The 22,210-nt window shown below is 27.8% G+C and overlaps 1 protein-coding gene across 1 annotated transcript in view; it reads right to left on the reverse strand.

Moving 5' to 3' along the window:
• Nucleotides 1–10,052, reverse strand: part of LOC132924317 (serine proteinase stubble) — a 29,910-nt gene extending 19,858 nt beyond the window's left edge. The window contains exons 1-2 of the mRNA XM_060988547.1: nt 9,410–10,052; nt 8,715–8,991 (exon numbers count right to left, since the gene is read on the reverse strand). The gene's annotated coding sequence lies outside the window, so the exon portion shown is untranslated. The remainder of the gene's footprint in view (nt 1–8,714; nt 8,992–9,409) is intronic.
• Between the last annotated feature and the right edge of the window lie 12,158 nt (nt 10,053–22,210).

The following is a 22,210-nucleotide window of genomic DNA, read 5'->3' on the forward strand; positions in this document are numbered from 1 at the left end:
TCGTTTAAGTCTCTTCGAGATATTTCGAATATCCGCTATATATTATGATATAGCGGCAGTACAACGGACACGTGTATTGTTAAACAAATTAAGCACTCCCATAATTTTGTTCATAAGTATTATTAATAATTAATATTAATATGGAATATAGATTATATAATAATATGAATATATAACGTGTTATTTACCGTGATAAATATACTACATTAGTAATTTTATTATCTATATTATTTATACAGAAATAAATGCGTTTAAATAATTTTTAGTGGAAAATATTGTTAGATATATTATATAATTTTATTGTATCGTCGTGAAAAATATATGTTTTATGTCTTAAGTGGACTATCGTGGTGATAATTATTAGAAATTATCAAATCATAAATATATAATGGAATATCATTTCGTATTAGTCAATATTGTAGAAAATGCTTGATGTATCGTGTCCTATAAGCATACGAGTACTACCTACATTGCATTGGTGACTAATATTTCCCTTTATTCCATACTGGTATTTCTGAGCTATAGCAGTACTTATTAAATATGTAATTTATGACATACTTTGAGGTACCTACTTAATCAATTCTTGTATTTTTTTTCCAGTGAACATATGTGTTCCGATGTTAAAAATATCTCTGAAAACGTATACACAAATATATAAAACACTTTCAATAATCAAATACGTTGATCTGAAACCGACAAATATAATATATTTATACGCATTACATAGATTATCAAATACGTCACAGATTTTATTTTCATCAAATAAAACCAAAAACCGTTGTACGGAATTACCATATAAATGCACAATAGTATTATAATATTACTATATATAATATTATAAATTAAAATATATAATAAAATAAAATTCATCTTCGTCAGTGTGCCATTATATTCACGCATATTTACACTGACTTGACAAGGGTGGTTCGTTATGAGCTACAAACCTTACACAAGTGATGTATCTATGTTACTAATAAATATAAATAATTCAGACAAGAGTAAATTTTATTTTTAAATGTAAAATATTTAGTGGTCATAGTATATATTATAATTATTTAACGGGTGGGCAGAATAGAATGGCTTGAGACTTGCTTATCGAGAGTCAAAACCTCAGACCAGTCAGACTACCAGTGATGGAGAGTAACAATAACAATTTTTTATTCATAGTATAACATACAAATATACAATATAAAACTGTTTAATAATACACATACGAGACGAACAACTTCGATTTGTCTGAGTTCTCTGATAATATGATACAGTGAAACACCCGTATTAAATTGTCATTCCATAATGACCAAAATAATTACGTGAACAAAAATACGATAACATAATATTATAATATATAAAAAACTAAAAAATGTATATACATATTTTATTACATGACGTAATCCATCGCTTTGCCCTTAGACAAAAGTATATAATCGCTCGACGACCATACGGATGGGGCTTAAATGATTCAAACTGTTTTTAATAAGTAATAACTGTTTCATGTTGGACTTGCATATTTTTGCATATAATATAATAAACGCTAAATTTATAAGGTATCTTCTTAAAATAATATTTGGTTTCGATTTTTTTTTTAAAATACGAATATTTTAAAATAAATTTATATAATTTTTTTTTATCTATTATTTTGTAAAAGCACTATATAATAATTAGATCATACCTCTACAATGACAATCTCGACACGCCCGCTAGCGAGCATCTAATAATCGTGTAAAAATGGTAAAGGTATAAAGTATACATTTTAATGTAGGACACTTATAACACGATGTAAAACCATGTAAATGTAGGTATATATAAATAGATTGTTTCGATGAGAATCTTCGAAACTAGGAAGGTCCGCTTGATCACGTATATATTATATATAGATTATAATTTATAGGTACGCATATAATCGTATAACGGGAAAGCGCGATTCGCTGCAGTGCGCGATGAAAATGCTTTTTTACCATCGAGGCGATCGTGCAGTGGTCCCGCATTGTTTTATTCAAAGTTAATTTATCTTTAACGAATCGTAATACTCGTATTAATAATAAATTAAAATACAATAATGACAACAATTACAACATAAAAACAAATTTATTTTTCTTAACCTTATAGGTATTATAGTTTTAAGATAAAGTTTTAGAAATTTGTGAAATTTTGACTTAAGTTGTTTAATATATTGAACGTATTAATAGAAATCGGACTTTTACCCGACTTTTAGAATGTTCACTCCTAATAAAAATAAATTTGTTCAAATTTGCTACATCACCTACGTAAATAACTCAGCGGTATAGACGGAGTGAATGCTACAAAATCACTTCACCAATTTAATAGACTTCGAATTAAATTTGTATTACCGTGAATAGCAATGTAGCCCTTCATTAAATTTACGCTTTTGTTCTTTTTATTACGGTAAAGAAATGATGGAAAAACTAGTTGTTGATCCTTATCCTTTTAAGGAGTATTCAAAAAACTTACAGCTTTTAGCAATATTAATTTATAATACTTGAATTTATCGTTAGTGTGTATAATATGTAGAAACAAATTTATTTTGCATTTTTAGACTTCGATACTATAGAAAAAAATGTAAAAAAATGTACAACATATATGTATTATTTTTTTTTAATGTCAACGGCGAAGATGCCTGACCCAATTCTCTTTTTTATAAATATACGACCTCATGGTCCATTTGCTATTATATAATCACTTATATATGATTTAAATAACTTTATTATATGCCAATACCACGAACTCCCCAAAAGTCATAGTCCAAGTCCACCTATATATTATACATGCATTTCGCATGCAACGGCAGTGGTGTAAAATAAAACTTGTTAGCCGCCTAGTATAGCTACTTACTATTACCTATAGTATAGTTAGATATGTATATATCCATCCTGTAGGTACTTGGTAAGTATATTATTACGATCGCGCGTGCAGCGTGTATCACAGAACGACCGCAGCGTAAATCATATAACGGTACACGTCGAAAAGAAATCTCAATGACCTTGTGGCGTTGGGTCGTGTCCGCGGTCCTCTTGACGCAGTCGTGTATAACGTAGTTATATACAAAGCAACTCGCGGTCGCACCGAAATCGTATACATATATAATATAATTACTATATATACGATATATATATATATATTATGTATATTTACATCGTAATGACGACAACCACGTATATGTATACACATAATATACCGTACAGCAAACGCAAATTTTCTCGATATACCGTTTGTCGTCTGTTTGTTGAACAGATTGATAATATTAAGTAGGTATATTATTAGTATATTTAGTAGAATTATTATTAACGGTTAGATGGTTTATAACAATACTAGTTGACTGACTTGGAGATGCAATTGTGAATCTGTAAAGAATATGACATGGTTACGTGAAAAAAGTGTTATACAGAAACTATGGATGAAATAATTTCATTAAAAGTGCATCAATACATAATTTAAAATATAAGTCACCTACGGTGTACTTACATCCGTCGAACGATGATAATGTTAAACCTAATAGAAATTACAATTTTTTTGTCGATATTTAGCTAATTACCGTTTCGTTTTTTAAACAATCACCTCTCATAAAAGAATTATCGGTTATTTCACAAATGATGCCGATCATCATGATCATCTAGATTGCAAAACTCGATATTCTTACATTGTAAAAACATCGAGTTTTGCAATCTAGTATTTACTATTTATTTGTAGTATATAGATACGCGGAAGCGACGACGACAATGACCGACCGCCGCGCCGCCAGAAACGGTTCTCGCACAGCACAAGTACCATCTCCCCGAACGTCCTTACGTTTATATATATAATTAAATATCATTAGTTCTATGTAATCGTACCTATAATAAGCATATAATATATATCTATATATGCTTAGGTAGGATTTCCGATACAAGTGACTATGTGTATAACATACCTAGTAATTTCTCTTATAGTATAGGATATTACACACGTGTGTGTGTGTGTGTGAGTGTCCGTGTGAGTATGTATAATAACGGACTCAAGCAAGTGAATAACGGTCGACGTGTAATCCTGTTTGACTAGATTCTACAAAACACCCAACGTTTTATCATTATATATATTATATATTATTGTTAAGTACCCATCATACACTAATTTGATTTTCTCACTGTTATTTAATAAGTACGCGTTTTGTTTTTTCCCTAGGTAACGAATTTTTGTTTACCTTAAAGTAGGTATTCGATGCACCCGATCATAATAATATATTAATGTATGCTACGAGTACAAGTACATCATACGTGATATCGCTACACCCATCGTAGGCGTAAACTACAGAGGACATTCAAAGCGAAACGATTTTAAATTAACAAGGGGAATGTCCCACACTCCCACCTTGTTTTTTTTTAAACATTTATTGAATAAATAAATACATTTATAATGAATTAAAAATTATTTAAAAAGTATTCTATAATAGTTTAATTTTACTAGCAGAAATGTAGTATTGTTTTAATGATTAACTAAAAAATAATCTTTTGAATTCCACATTTTATGTTGATAATTTTGTATGAAAAATAACTGATTAAATTATTAAAATGTGATTATAGTTTGTTTCCTTACTTGCTTCTATGCTAAAAACCTGGTAGAATTTAGAAGTAGGCAAAAGTTGCTAGTATACTATAACATTTAAATTGGCCGCTCACTTTTATACATAAAAAATAATAATGGTATAATCGATGTAAGGGCGAAGGAGTTCAATACTATTGCTCAGAGGTAACAAAAGTTAAAATATAAATTAAATTAAAATAATGTTAAACACGTTATTATTCAACTGCGGATACGATTGTTTTGCTATCGTCGTCCACCTGATCCCGTTTTCTCTAGAATAATCATTCACGATTAATATTATAATTTGTTTATCCAGTCTTTTAGCGCTCTTTTTCTTAATAGGTACCCAATACCCATACATATATTATATGTGCCTACGTGAGATGACGTACATGTAGCGTATAGATAAATTCTTATGTAAAACGATGCGACGCACCGTTATGGTTTAAACAACGGATTTTAGGATCGTAGTGTTTAAATATATCTGTATAATTATCAACACGATTGTAGTCGTAAAACATCGTACGAGACGAATTTATTCCTGGACTCGCGGTCGCGGGCTTTCATGATTTTAGATTTGGAACGGCTTTTAGTTGTTTCTTTCCGGTAGGTACAAAAAAATTTATCGAGCGTATAGTTCGTTGACCGGTCGTTAGATCGAAACATGCCGATGACAAGGACGAAATATATAAACTGAATATATAAAATAAAAATATTTAATCTACAGATGAAATTCGCAAATTTCCTGATGTCTTAATTTTCGAGACAGTGCGGCGCGGCGGGACCTAGTTTTCATGAGCACGATGACGTCAACTACGTAATAACTAATAAGCTAATCGAATTATTTCGTGAATTTTTGTAATTGTAATCGTGTATATATTATACTAACGTAAATTTGAATCGAATTTGAGAATCAAACGAATAGGTTAGGTTATAACAACCAATATTCAATTATATTAATAATTCAATAATAGAACAAATACGAATATTTTTTTCGCCGATATACTTAATAATTACTAGGTATTTTTGATTTACGCATTATTTTTATTTTTAACAATAACGTTTTACACGCCTTTTTAAATAAATTTGAATGCTCGATGACGACTATTATCTACGGACTTATTTGATACGGCATAAAATAAATTCGGCATTCGATGTCTTCTTTGTCTTTGCTCCAAAATAATTGTAATCTGTGTTGGACTCAGTGTCGGTTTAATGATCTATAACTGAACGCGGATGTCGAATAGAGGTACCTACATACAGTATAGTACACTACTTTTCACTACAAGAGAAATCTTATTCAATATCTGTACTCAATTAAATATCATAATTAAAAAAAACAGAGGGATATGCGTTATTGTTAACGGGTGCATATTATAATATGTGAGTGGCCCATTACACAAAGATTGTTATTAACAATAATGTGATCGAACGTATTTTATCTTTGGACTAAATTTATTTTGCGAATCACAAAAGCGTATTTAAAATTTGGGTATATTAACTAGCACGATCGCCACGATCTAGACTACTTATTATAATTATGTATTGTTTCTATAATAATTATTATTGTTAGAAAATGTGATTTCTATTTTATTAGGTATGAATATATAAATATATAATTGTATGGATTAGGAACAAACATTATCTAGAACTCTAGAAGGCATGTTATTGTTTATGAAACAGTGCTATATATACTATAATTATTATTAGGTATCTAAAACGGCAGTGAATTGTTAAAAGCAAAAGATTTGTTTTATCATTTTAGGTCTTAGGTACATACTACCAGCTATGTATCCTAGATAATTTTAAAAGTAAAAAATATAAACAAAAATTATAAAATCTAAAAAACTATATAATAACCATAATATCACTAAATTTTATACGACTGGCTTTCATACAATTTAATTATTTTTATAGTATCATTATTTGAATATAAAAATTCTTATTATGGAAAATAATTTGTCCATTTTAGTTATTATTTATTGTGTTACGTAATATTAAAAAAAAAAAATCATAATATACATCTAAATACCTATTAGATATTTTCTTTAATTTTTTGTCACAGCAAAATTAAAATGAATACCTGTTACCTAGGTATGTAGATTTTGAAAATACACTGATAAAAAACGATTGGAATGTAACGAAAAAAAAAAATAAAATATTCTATCAAAACATTATTATGTTTTTATGAACTTGACTGAACTCGTAGGTCATTCAGTCATGGTATATTAGTAAATCCCATTATGTTATATTATGTCTATTAATTTTTTTTTTGTGTAAATTTTAATTGTCTATAAAATAGTATTTTTACGACAGAGTAAAAGTTTTGTAAGTTAATTAATGATAACGAAAACCAAATTAACTATAAGCATTATAACTATATAAATAAGCCATAAGGTGTAAATTCATTGACACTAATTTTACTATTTAATATATAATTAGAGTACACTAATATCTATGTAGATAATTTCTATTAAATATCGTTTATTTGTTCATTAAATATTAAAAACCATGAAACTTTATTTTATCAGGCATCTTCCAGAGAGAACAACCTACCAATTACGTAGTTAATAGGTATACTAATTAAATAATCATACAATAGAAATATTAATTTTAATATTTTTTCACGTAATTTAAATATAGAATATTTAAATAATCTGTAGGTTCTCTACTTTCCTATAGGTTAGGTAATTATCCAATGATAATAAATTTACCTATAGAGATACAGACTACTACTCAAAGTTTATAAAACAAAATAATTATATTAAGTCAACTATTATTTCTTATTCAAACGATTTAATATTGTTTTATTTGTTTTTAATTTAAGACCTCAATAGCCGTTATAGTAAGAGATAATAGATTTTGATTAATACAAATATATTCAATATTATATTTTGTGATATTTAGCTGTTCTCCAATAATAAAAGTATAAAACTAATATTTTATAATGATTTCTAACTTATTTTTCAAAATTTAAAAATGTAATATTGTTAAAGGTCAATTGTTATGATAATTACTCAAAATTGTAATGTCTGTCTATAGATGAAACATTTTTCTGTATCTTATTCTTATAGAATAAAAAAAATATATTCGACTACAAATCAAAATTGTTCATTATCCTTAAACATATTATAAGCTAATCAACTTTAAAAAACTGATTGGATGCTTTGAACATAGTTTCAATAATTTCATTAAAACTTTTCTCATAAACGTACAATAGGTTATAGGTAACTACTTAATATATTGGTACATGTACAATTGTACATACCTATTAATATACATCGGGCCGAGTGCACAGCTAGAAAAATACAGTTTTGTTACATTATTTTAATTTTGTTATAAAATTAATACATTTTAAGAAGCACGCATAGATATTAAGTGCAATGTGCCTAGTTATTTTTTTAATAAAAATGTATTTTTAATTTGTTATATTAATAATATTTTTAATCCTATTATATTTGTTATAAAAAATCTTTTTCAAATTAAATTTTACAATTCTTATAAAGCCAGCTCATCAATAATATACATATACTCGTATTGAGAGTTTTGTAGGAAACTAATGTTATTTCGCACAAAGAATTCTGATTTAAAAAAAATAACCACGATGAATGGGTCATTCTCCTGTCTACAATTACGGCTACTAAGGTCATTAAAAGTGACCATCTAAAATACAATTTCATGGTTGATGCTTGTCTTGTCGAAATAGTAAAGGTAATATGTTTCTTAACATATGAAAAAATTTTAAGGACTCCCATATTCATTTTTGTTATTAATTGTAAAAATTTAAGAAAATTAATCATTTCCTAATATATAGTAAGTTATATTTTAATGAATAAAACTGTTGAAAATTCCGTATAAAAATACTAAGACCATATAGTTTAAAATAAAATTAGAATTCTATGATCTATTATACATTATATATATATATATTATCATCAATAATTAATTTAATATATATATATAAAGACTAAATATTTTAATTTTCTCATTCATATTATAATACTGTCATATTTTAATATTGTATATAATATTATATTATGTTTATAAATACTAGTTACTACTATAACGTAAATAATTACTAACTGTATATTAATACCTATACCTTAATATTTAAAAACAGTTTAAAGAAGATTGTTTACCTGTAGGATTCGTTGTGTCTTCTAATCTCGTGACAAATAATATTGTAGATAGTTGGTTATTTCGGTAGTTTCGAAGACTATTGCACCACAGCTTATATATTTTCAGATTGTACTCAAGTATCGATCAATATCAACACAGTAGACGTAGAGTAAATTGACTAATAATGTTTTTTTCTCGTTTAACTGTCGTTGATGTCTCCTCAACCGCATGGCGCGGTTCTTCTCGACATGATAGTCATTGATGCATAGGGAAGATGATCGTTCTGTTTTTTCAAACCTAACGGATTTCAATAATTAGTCCATTAAAAAATAAATATTCAAGTTCAATGCCATCATTTGCGTTTATTATGGTATTTTTATATGTTCGAATCGCAAAACAAATACAAAATTAAACACTCGAAAATCTCTATATTATACACTCAGACACCCTCGAGACCTCCAAGAATAAAAAATAAATAATATATTTAAGGTTTATGCCTCGTACCGGTATTATGTTTGTGCTTTTAATATATTTATAGGTTTTAAAACTTTAAATTCGCTCCATTCTCGGTTACATAGAAATTAAATTCCCGGTGTATATTATATATTATTTTCAATTAATATATAATAAACATTAATTGTGTATTTTCGGATCGTTCGAAGTCTTATAACGTTCAATTCGCACCTTAATATGTATTATGTATACTGCGACTTACCTGTAGCAGCGAAATTCGTGACGCGGAAAATGCGACGTCGAACAGAACTGCACCGAATCGGTATGTATAATATATTATTTATAAATAATATTGGCAAATGGCACAATGCACGTGCGACTATCCGGCGTTATGTTTTATTATTATATAATAATAAACCTAAACTAGATGATTTATAGATATTATATAATTTGTGATATCGTCGAAACAGCGGAGCGGACGTGAAAAACTCGGACGCGTAACGATTTTCTTAAAATCTAATAATGATATTAAATCCTAGAAATTTGAACGAGCGCGCGCGAAAAGTAAAAAAAAAAATCAGACTCAGAAGACGAAACGTACAAGTGCGCGTGCAGAAATCGGCGACGGCGACGGAGACCGATTCAATGACCCGTTGTTCCGGACGGACCGGTGGCGATTGTGTGACGCTGCGCGCGGCGATACGATAGGTATACTATTCCACCGGCAACTCGCGTATCGTGCGCGGACTGCTGCAGCAGCTGTGTACAACGATATTTATCTGTGGCGGTCGCGCGCGCAGGATCGTCGACGGGAATTATTATTATTATTATTATTATTACAGCGGCGCGTCGCTTTCCTTCTGTTCGCGTTTGATGACCGACGGCGCGCGCGGAGTCGTCGTCGTCGTCTCCGCGGAAGACGATGGCACAGGACGTATATACACCACTGTGCTGCAACAGGCGAGGCGTTCGGCGGCGGCCCCATCAGCTGATCGCCGCCCGCGCCCGGTATTTGCCCACTCCTCGCGCGCAAGGTTGCGGCCGCGAGCCATAGTAATAGTAACAAGAAAATATATTACCGTACCTATATAGATATGAAATATGTATAACGTTTATGCGGCGGCGGTGTTCTCGATTCATTGCCGCAAATATGGGGTTGAAATTTAGCCCCTCCCGCCCACTATTCTGTAAAAATATTGTAACGTATTTTAGTTCGACTGTCCGCGGCGTTGTGTTACACGTCAAGTTTATGTCAAAATTATATTACCATAATGATGTCAACGTGGAAAGCGATCTGTGAAGTAACCAACGTTGCTCTAATACCAACGATTTGTACTTGGTATTTTCAATACCAAATACAAAACAAATAAATATTGTGCCATGTATATTAATGATATGTATCATTATAATTAATTCTGTAAAGTGTAAATTAATAACATAATATAAATAAGTTAATTTTTTAGAAAAATTTTTGTATAATTATTCTATTATTTTGCACGGAGATTCCTTGGGAATACTCGACGTTACATTTTATTAAAAAATTATAAGACTCACCATTAATTTTCTTGTTGATTTTATTTTCTATTTACACCTATAGTTCCCATATAGAATATGCTACTATAAACAGTATAAACATATTTTATACATACGCCCGCCGTAAAGTGACATCATTTTTTTGAAAAATTATAGGTATTGTAAAATTCTTAAATAATTCAGAAAAAAACTCTTAAACCACCAAAAAGGGGCCTCGCTACCTTTTTGACCGATTTTATTGTAAATTTTGAATTTTATTTGTAAATATTAAATATGGTCATTGGTCATATACTCATATGGGTTTTTTTGGTCTTTGGAATTATGGCTGTTGGAAATTATAAAAAACAAATCACCGCAGGTTTCTCTGAGAGAGTACTTTGTAAAATATAATTTGATTAATTAAATTTACTTATTTTTATACCGTACAGATTTTTTTTTTTGTATTTAGTTATAAACGCAATTCGTAGATGATATTATGACAAGATAAATTTTAAAAGTATAAACTCATAATAATAAATTACTTGGTAACCAGTACTCTAACTATTCTAAATAATAAACGAGAAACTATAAATAAAGATCATTACTTCTTCATATACTATTGATTTAAGCCAAAACTCTTGTTAATGAGTCATTTTTTTTTATAATTCTTGATACTTTATTCTTACTAAAGCTAAGTTTCAAATTTCTATATTACATAACAATCCGTATGAATCATTTAAACGATAAGCCGAATAATTAAAAAATTTAATATTAGTCATGTATTATCTCTCCTTTCACTAAGTGTAGAATACTAGAATGCAAATAGATTGAGTACCATTAAATTTCAAATTTGGAGATGGGACTTAAGTTCAATCTAATGTAAGCTGTAGCATAAGCATTTAAAGAATAAATCAGCATCACTACGTCATATAGTATGCATAGTAAATAAATAATAAGTATACGCATATATTTTTAACAAAAATTTTAAATTATGCAAGTATCGTCATATTATAATAGTTTTAATTTATAACTCATAATAAAATACTTGAAGTATTATAATTTATATAATCAGCAATGAAAACCATGCCTGCAAAGTATTAAACCTCGTATAGACTATTATAAACTTGAGTAATTAAAATAATTGTATTCTTCTTCCAGTTCCTGAAAATGTTATAATATCCTTTTCATTATATTTAGGACAGGAGAATCTTTTATAATAAAAGATAAAAGTTTTACCTAGTATTGTTTATATAAATAATAATAAATTATATCATAAAATAAATGAAATAATATTAACACTGGGCATGCGCTGTTTCACGGAATGGTATTCATGATTTATAACGCGTATGACACGAATCGCCAAGATACTGACCACGGTGTCTATATATTATGGTAAACACAATATAATTTTGATAGACTGTATTCGTCGCATTGAAAATACACTTACCCTATGCTTATATTTTTTCTCTATATATGTTTACTAGTCCAAAATATTTTATTTAACTACTGCAGAAATTCGTATACAGACTTTTTGGTGGAGGGGGCTCTAATTGCATCATTTTCGTCGTCATCGTCGAAATAATATATAATATTCCGGTAGATGTACTGCAGTTGCGATTATGTACGCGCACGCACGTACATCTCGCACACACATAAAAACACAACTCGCATATATATATATTTAATATATATAATATATTGTATTAATAATAGCAATACACACACATACACACACGTGCATGCGTGTACGTTCGTTCGTATATAATATAAGACATTGGGTGTACGCGTTTGTGTGTATGTGTGTGTGTGTGTGTGTGTGTGTGTGTGTGTGAGCGCGCGCTATTCTCTTCCATTGGTCGTTTGTATAGTAGGGGGAATGAACTTTTCAGACAATATACCGACCGCCGCCGTCGCCGTCGCTACTGCGATCGTCTCGCAACTGCGTACCTGTATACAGCTGCCGGTGCTACAGAATCTATACGCACTAGCGACGACCAAGACGACTCACACACAGACGCGCGCACTCACTCGCGTGTAAGTATACTTGCGTTCTGCTTGGAATCATCTCGCGAAAAAAAGAGACGACGGGGACAATAAAAAAGTTATAAATAAATAAATGATAGAAAAAATCTCCAAACAAAATGCACACAACCGAGGCAACAAGTATACCTATATACAATAATAATATGATGTATAATATTATAGCATTATACATTTATACACTAGCTAGCCGTTGCCATCGTGTTTCACGAATAATTCATGTACATTGTATTCGTATATATATATTATGTAAGTTATAAGCATATAATTGTATGTAATACATCATTCGTAATAACCTTACAATAATTCACCAAGGGCTTGGTTAACTATAAACAATTAATAAATATATATATTATATTTAGGTTCTTTAAATTTAAATTACAAACCTTTCGTATTTTGATCATTAAGCTGATAGACTTCAATCAACTGCAGCTAACTTATTTATGTCTATAAATTATTAAATTCTCTAAACACACATGTTTCTGCATATTAACTAATTCATGAACTGCGTATGGATATTTCTCAATATTAAATATTGTCTGTAATTGAAGTTTAACTGCGAAAGATTATTTAGCGCATTCTAAAATCACGTCTCGTTCTAATTTATATCTAGAAAACTTAGACGTATCAATAATATTACGTCAGTAAAGAGATAATTGTTAAACAACTTCCAATGTCTCTGAAGTTCTAGAATTGCAGGAATCATCAACTTCCGGACCACGAACACTTTTATTACGGACCTTTATTCGCGAAGTAGATTTTAAAATTTTTATGATATAAATTAATAAAAACTATAAGTGTGTCATATAATATTTATATTACGACAAAAAAATTATTTATGTAGGTAATGGAAATTAATCTGTATTTTTGTAATCACTATAACTGTTAGGGACTGCGACCCGTTTGGTAAGTTTCAAAACGGACCACCATAAAAATTAGTTGGTGACCCAACTATGAAAATGGTGTTCTAAATCTAGAATACCTAATTTAAATTCTTAAAAACAACTCAAGTTTAATCTATACGATTTTATCCAGAACGGCCTTAATTAATATTATATTTTGTTAACTATTTTATCAAAATAAAAGTTAATAATAAATTGTTTACACAATATAAACATTGATTATATTAAAATAATTATTCAATGAAAAATAATTATGGAAATAGAAGAAAAATTTTTTACCGATAAACTAATAAGTAATATGTGTAGGTACGTATTAACATAATAGATTTAGATGTAATAAAACATTATCTAGTATTTAGTGGAAACTCCATATAAATATATTTATTATGGTAGTGCCTAATTATTTATTTTAGAATTCACCAAGACGCCAAATTACCTATAGTGCTTTAATTAATTGTGAAATTGTTTTTGTTTGATTTAAATTACTGTACTCTTTTTCAATATAAAGTATATAATATTATCGTATATTGCATATCATTTAATAAAAAAATGTATTATTATAAATATAGTAATTTTTGTTCGGTATATTTCATTGCTAATATTATTTTACCAGTCCGCTCCTGATTTATTTATACAGTAACGTACTAACGTTAATATATAGGGAGGATTAAGAGAGCCTCCGTGGCTCCATCTATATAATATTATATATACAGAGTATTAATTATGCGAGTACATCTTCCAATTTATATTTCCTTAAACACTTATAAAAAACGAAAAATTGCTATAATATTGTTAAATTTTTCGATGAAATGACGAAAGTATTTATACCATCATATAGATCATAGGTTCTCAACCTTTTGAGGTCCACGCCCCAGGTTATCGTCAAAACAGTGATTTTATTAATACCCAGAAGACCAAAGAGCATACATATAATATGATTTGTACAATCTTAAATAATCGTAATAATCGCTTGGTGTATATCTACTGATCGACCGCGGCGGCAACCAACACACCGGCAAGGCACGGCGTAGAAAACGGCAACGTTTTCATTTTTTGTTTTTTTTCAACATTTTCACGTCTTCCCTGAAATTTTGTCACGCCTCCCTAGGGAGGCGCACCCCCCAGGTTGAGAACCACTGAATTATAGATAAAATATATAAAACTACCTACTGTGATATTCATTATATAATTTCAGAATTAGTAATTAGCGACATTATTTTCGGGAAAACATATAAAGACAATATACTTTATAAATTTATTTATCCTATTTTTAGATTTATGATACATTTTACTTAAACAAAAAATAAATTCAAATTTTAGCATTATTAGGGATTTATATACTTATTCTTTGTATAGTTCTATCTCACTACCCTACTACATACAAAAAATCTTAAAATACACCACAGTCTGTCAATATATATACATAATAATAATATATTATATATATATTATATATTTATATGATGTATTATAGTGTTTAATGTTTATATATAGGTATTAGGTAGTAATGATATTATACTAGTGTCTAGTTTAATTATATGTACAACTGGAACTAGAATATTTCTTATTGGGCATCACTAGAACATTATTGATATCGTATAGACTATAGAGAAAGAGAAAAAACTTTATTTTTGAGATGATCGAATTTTAGATTGATGAGCGCACTATTATATAAATGCGCTCATCAAAAATTTATAAAAATCTGTTATGTCCTATATTGATTAGAAACTCCAATTTCACCGACACGAGGTTTTACCTCAGTGATGAATTGTGTCAAACTATTTGTATTTTAGTAATATTTTATTAATACTGTTAACAAATATGCGATGTATTAAATTGTTTTATGGCCAAAAAAAATTTACAATTTAGTTAACATAATTACATATTATATAAAAAAAAATTACCGAGAAACTCACTCTCCTGTATAGTAGGTGTTGAATGTACCAACTTCATAATTATAATTGCAGGTAGAACTGAAAATGGATGTACTTCATTTGAATTAAAATACGAAAAATAATTTTGAATGTAAACGGTCTGCCAGCATACTTTTTTCTAAGGATATTTTATTATTTGTTTATATTTATTTTAGTTCTTTATTTAGGACTTAAAACTATTGTTAAAATACATTCATAGTATAATCATATTTATTATTTATTCATTTACCCATGTTTCTAAATAAAAACAAATATACTTAGTATAAATGAATTAGACTATATAAGTATATCTGAGTCGGAATAAGTCCGTATCATAAATAGTGTGTAGGACGTCTTATTCTATTATCGTTTTATTATAATTTATTAAACGAGTTTTTATATACTCCAATTACTCCTGCATAATATAGTTATCATATTATGTTAGGTACGCCTATTTTTATAAATATTTATTTTAATGAACCTTAAAATTATTTTTATGTTTAGAGTACTTAATAATAGGAAAATATAAGATTTTATTTTTTGGTTTATTTTACTTTAACTAATATTTGTCTTGGCGTGTTGCATTAATAGACAAATTGACGTATACGATAATTTATGACTGCAGATATTACAGGACTCTATTCCGTAATATGAAATAACCAATACAGGTTACCAGTTAAAATATTAATGGCATATCCGTATTTATGGGCAAGAGTGAAGAATTTTCTATTTGACAGTGGTAACATTTGTTATACAACATTTGTATAACCCTTTTTCATGTTTAGACAACTATACCTGTAACTATGAAACAATTCTATGACAATTAATTTTCATATTTCCAATAATATTGCTTATTGGGTAGTTTCAGAATAAAAATACCTATTGTCGATATTATAAAAGAGAAGTGCTGTAATAATAATTATAGTTCCGAACCTTTCTTCCGTCGTGTTTTAATTTTAGCAAACCGTATTGTCAATCATATTGATTTCTTTTTATGTCCACGATGGCGACGGATTTAAACAGAATGTCTACAAAACTTTGAATTTAATTAATACTTAATTTTATTTTTGTATATTTTACTACTCTTGTTATGAACCTTTATGCTTTATTATTATTTATTCGAACTTTATTTTTATACCATTAATTTTTTATACCTATCGTCATTATTATATTATTATAATTTTTCATAAGCTAAATAAGTTTATTAACATTTATTAATTACTCTTATTGTAGTTATTAAGTGAAATTGTGTACAATTATTCTAGCAGTCTAGCGTTCTAAAGGGTTTTATCCGTCTATTATAATACTCGTTAATACATAAATATTAAATTAAAAATGAATGTTGTCATTATAAAAAAAAAATAAAAAAAAAAAATCATAACAATAAAAATCGTTAAATATAATTTTAAATATTTTGAAATAGCATAAAACATATATAAAAATTATATTTTCAAAAAAGTTAAAACTTTTTAGAATAACGTGTAGATACTTAAATTTATCACCTTATTAAGTTATATATCTGTACTAGGTAGGTATCTTCCTAATTTATTGGATATACAAATGTATAATGGAAAACTGTATAGTAAAACTAGAAATTGTATTCTATTAAAAATTGAAAATTATTAGTTATTAAAAATATTTTGATAGTTATGTATATTAGTGATTTATTATTACAAGCATTCAAACCTAACTTCATAGTAACGATTTTAAGGGGCTAAGTAGGCAATATCTATAACTTTTCAATACATTTTAACTACTTACAGTTATTAATTTTATTAGCAATACCATTTTGTCCAAACTTTTTTGAGCTCTATTATAGTGTTCCATAATTCTTACCTGTGTTTTAGATTATGCGTGGAGCGATGATATTTATTTTATAATGATTTGTATTTTTTTAAATTTTTTTTTGAATCTTTTATCATTTTTTGGGGCTCTGTTTGCTCTGATTTTCAACTTTGAGTGTAGTTTGTAATAGTAAATTGTATCTAGTTGATACTTTTGTGTTCAAAAGGGAAAAATTCCCAATACTTATCAAAACATTCAAAACAACCTGTAAAAATAATAACGATAAACGAAAATGTTTACGTAAATCAGTATTTTATTTTTTTGGTGTAACTCAAAAACGAAAAAATTATATCTATAGATTATACTGATTATAGATATTTGAAATTTTTATTTTTGAATATTTTATAAAAGATAAATAATTTTGAAGTATTTTAACTCTTTTTGCAATTGGCATTTGACAATTTTTCATTTTTTCTAATAAATATCGATAAAAAAAATGTATCTGGGTCAAACTCAAAATGCTTGTATTCAAACATTTTAAACTTAGAATTTTGTCAAATTTCGTCAAAATTGTGAATATATTATAGAAGAATCCCAGTTTTCAACCCAACATCTAATAAAAAAAGTTTTATAGAAAGCCAAATTTCTCTCTAAAATTACTGAAAAATATAAATATTTGATTTTGTGTGAATGCGTTTTTTTTATGTTGCGCGTGGGTCAGAGAGAAAACAAGCAGTGCACTAACATCTTCTTAAAAATACAAATCGCTTGGAGATCAGGAAATTCCTGTTACCATTTGTCAAAATATAATAAATATCTTATTCCAATATGTTTTAATAGTTATTAAGTACTGACTAAAGTTAATATTTCATTACGTTTTCTTAATTTTATAATGTAGATTAAAATTAATTATAATATATTATTTAGATTATGTATATATGATGACAATAATTTTTGTTATAGGATTATAGGCTTATAGCCAATTTCATCACTCGTATGAATATAAAAAAATCTTCTTTATAGACTTTGCAGAAGACTTTTTGCATAGAATTGACTATAGTGATTAATGTCATCATATTATTATACCTGTCTATCTTTTTTTTTTTTTGTAATTTGTCATCGCTTACATTATATTGGTACAGAACTAAGAACTATCTTATAGGATAACTTAATATCAGTACGACAGTATCCTCATATACATTTGTCTGGCCAAATGAAATTTAAAATAGCTAGATAATATAGGAGTACTTACTACTTACATTATTATAATAACGAAGACAGACGAATGGACGATGCATATTATGCCTATTGCCAAATCTATAGCCAATCTTAGACATTTCCCTTCGTGATATTTTCTTCCTATATAAATAAAACGCTAAAGCATATATTTATACTTAATAAAATATATTTATTTAATAATATACTAAATTAATCCTATAAGCAGGTATATCGTATGTAAACAAAAAAGATTAAAAAAATATAATGATAAAAATAGATATTATAATATAATGTGTCATATATTACATAGTGTTTAAGTTTATGTATATAACTTAAAACTTGTGATTTTTAAATAATATTTACAATTTTATTTTGATCAAAATTATCACACAGTATCTTCAATTTGTCACGAAATGAAATCTCAAAAATATAACTAAACAATATCTCGGCAATCAGCAATCGTCATAGCATCACATATAATACCATAATAAAGATAAATTATAAATAATATACAATTTAGGAATTAATTCTCGACACTTGTATACTATTATTAAATTATTATATGTTACGGGTAATGTAGGAAATTGGGCATTGTGTATAGTAGGTATCCGAGCTGTACACAATGCCCGATTTAGTGTACAAAGTGAAAATAAAACACATTGTTCACTTGTTCAGGGCTTCAGGCATCATCGTTTACAAAGAACAAATCCGCGTAGGACAATGTAAACTACTAAATAAAAATAACTATACACCTATTGTACAGCAAAAAAAAAATACATTATATTAATTATTTATTTATTATTATATGTTATTATCGAGTACCTATATTTATTTATTTGAGCACAAATTACTACTGTAGCACTTCCGACTTTCCGAGTTATCAGCACAATTACCTAACATAACGTTTTGTAAGACAATCCTGTGTGCAAATATATCTATCATTCCTTTTACATCTAAGTAACAACTGTGTCGACGAGTGGTCTCTCTTAAAGATATATGTTTTGAGGAACTTCGCTGATAAACATAATAATAATTAATAGACTTCGGGCACAATGTTAACTGGTTTTGACTGTTACAAATTTTAACTGTACATTTTACGTTTAAAAAAACCCCAAATAAAATTAATTTTATAAACGTTCACTTCGAAGAGCATGAACACATAAATAGAAACTAGCAGAAATAGTGACATATCACTCAACTTATTTAAGACAAGTACAAACACCAGTAGGCACTGGGCAGTAATTAATATTATCAGAATACAAAGAACACAATAATAACTGATATAGTGCTATTAAAATATTATCTGTAAAATATAATATACAGTATCATAAAATTGATATTTCAAAAACATATCACAAAATTTAACCAATGATAAAAAGAATCTAGGAAAAAACCACGGGTCAAAAACAACAAGGGTAAAAAAGACAATGTAAAAAACGTCAAATTCATTTTACTTTAAAATTCCAAATATTAGTTAAAGTATATTATAAGTGAAATGGTAAGTTAAATAAGTAAATAAAAATAAACCACTGATATCGTATAATATATTTTGCTATTGCTATTAAATATGTGGTAAATATCTTTTTCCACTTATTTAAATATTCTTCACATAATGTTTTGAGTTAATTCTGTAATTTGGCATAGGTATATTTTTGTTTAATTTTTTTTCGTAGTATACGCAGTGAATTATTCGATAATTTTGACTCGTCATTTATCACCTCCAATCGGATTTTTGACTTTTGTTATTAATACCCTTGATTTTAAAATCAATATTAATACTCATATAGAGAAATGACAATGGCTTACTAAATTTGAGAATTCCACCCCTCCGTTTGGTCCGATCACCATTATTTAATGTAATATCATGAACAACATTCCAAATGTGAGGTGGAAATAAGTAAGCATATAGAATTTGTCTTGTGTCTAAATGTACCAGTTACATAAGTATTATCAAAATATTTCAAAATTGGTGAAGCATTATTATTATTTTCAAGTGTCTCATTCTTTCAACTAAATTACACACGGGTAAAAATGCTAATACATCCAACTGTCGGCAAAATAAAGAAAATTCATCTGATCTATAATCATCGTTGCTTGGGTAAGATAAAAACAACCATTCACTTATACGTGTTCGCCTATTACCGTTTTTATTGCATTTGCCATTTATAGCTGTTTTTTAAAAATCAACGTGTATGGGGAAGTAGGATCTAGAAAAAGATTTTTCTCTGCACACTTTTCCATCAAGCAGTTTAATATTCGCTCATAAGATGACTATTTTTTTTAGTGAGCAAGCAATAAATGAAATGGCCGTAATAAAAATACTACTTAGTTTTATTAAATACAACTTACTTATTTAATATAGGTACGAACATCAGTCGTCACTAAATCAAAACTCAAAGATCAAAAATTAATATAAATTTAAAGTTTATTGCTCGGATTTATATATATATATATGTATATAGGTATTTAAAAATAATTGTATTTATTACTAACATAATTATTTTCATAACTTATAACCAAAACTAACGTTTTACACCTAGTCGTTTTTTTCCGAGTCGTTTATTACCGATAAAAATATTGAATTACCTGCATTGGTTTTATAAGTCATATTAAATCTAATAGAGTGTAGATAGTTAAAATGTTTATTAGATATCATTGATTATTATTATTACTATACATAATCAATGATAATATAATATAGCAAAATATTATTGATATATAATAAATTAATAACACTTATAAAAAATAAAAATTGTTTTTAAAGATATTTGGCATAATATAAAATAAAATGTAGGTATTTTCGATAAAATATTTAAAGGGGTATTTAATCGAGTGATAATTTGCAATGTAAAATTCAGTGTTCACATTGCCTGCAATTCACAAATACCTAGGTACGTTGAGCAATTCAAATTACTTGGTCATTGTAATATAAATAATATAATGATCGCCCACCGGTAATTGTAAACAATTATTTGGTATCTAGGTACCAACTTTTTACTTAAATCTGATTGGTCTCGTATACAATGACCGCGACTACTTTACTTTACCGGTAATTTATAAAATATACAGTTTTATTAGATTTTGGTGCACGGAAGGAAAATGTTCAAATGTTCTATTTCGGGGGAAAAATTTCGTACCGTTAAAAAATGCTTTGTGGAAAATATCCGTATAACCGTATACCACTGTGCTGATTGCCGATCGGAAAACCAACAAATAAAAGATAATTACAGATACGTTATACATAACACGTCTTAACGTCCTAATTGCTAATACTAGTAATACCTATAGATAGTGGTTAGTACTAATAGTACCTACTTACTTATACGAAATATCAAATGAACACACGTATCTACCATATTATATACCTACATTACTATAATACGGGGATTTTGATATATAAAGATGACATTTTTTTGATGATATTTGAAGACGTATTTTTCTTCTTTGATACGAAAATATATTTTAGAGGATCTTGATATTCATTTTTGTGATTTGCATTTTTGACAGATTCGAGTATTCAACTATTAGAACATTTTTTACAATAATTTCACTAAGAAGAGACGTATTTTGTATTACAATTGTACAAAATATAAGGTTACAACGAAAACCAGCATAATATTGGTTTTGGTTTATTATGTTTATTGATTTATTGTTATCACATCACAGAGATTAGATAAGAAGGCGAGTGTTCTT

The sequence above is a fragment of the Rhopalosiphum padi genome, chromosome 3 (genome assembly GCF_020882245.1).
Source record: "Rhopalosiphum padi isolate XX-2018 chromosome 3, ASM2088224v1, whole genome shotgun sequence".
NCBI classification, from domain to species: domain Eukaryota; kingdom Metazoa; phylum Arthropoda; class Insecta; order Hemiptera; family Aphididae; genus Rhopalosiphum; species Rhopalosiphum padi.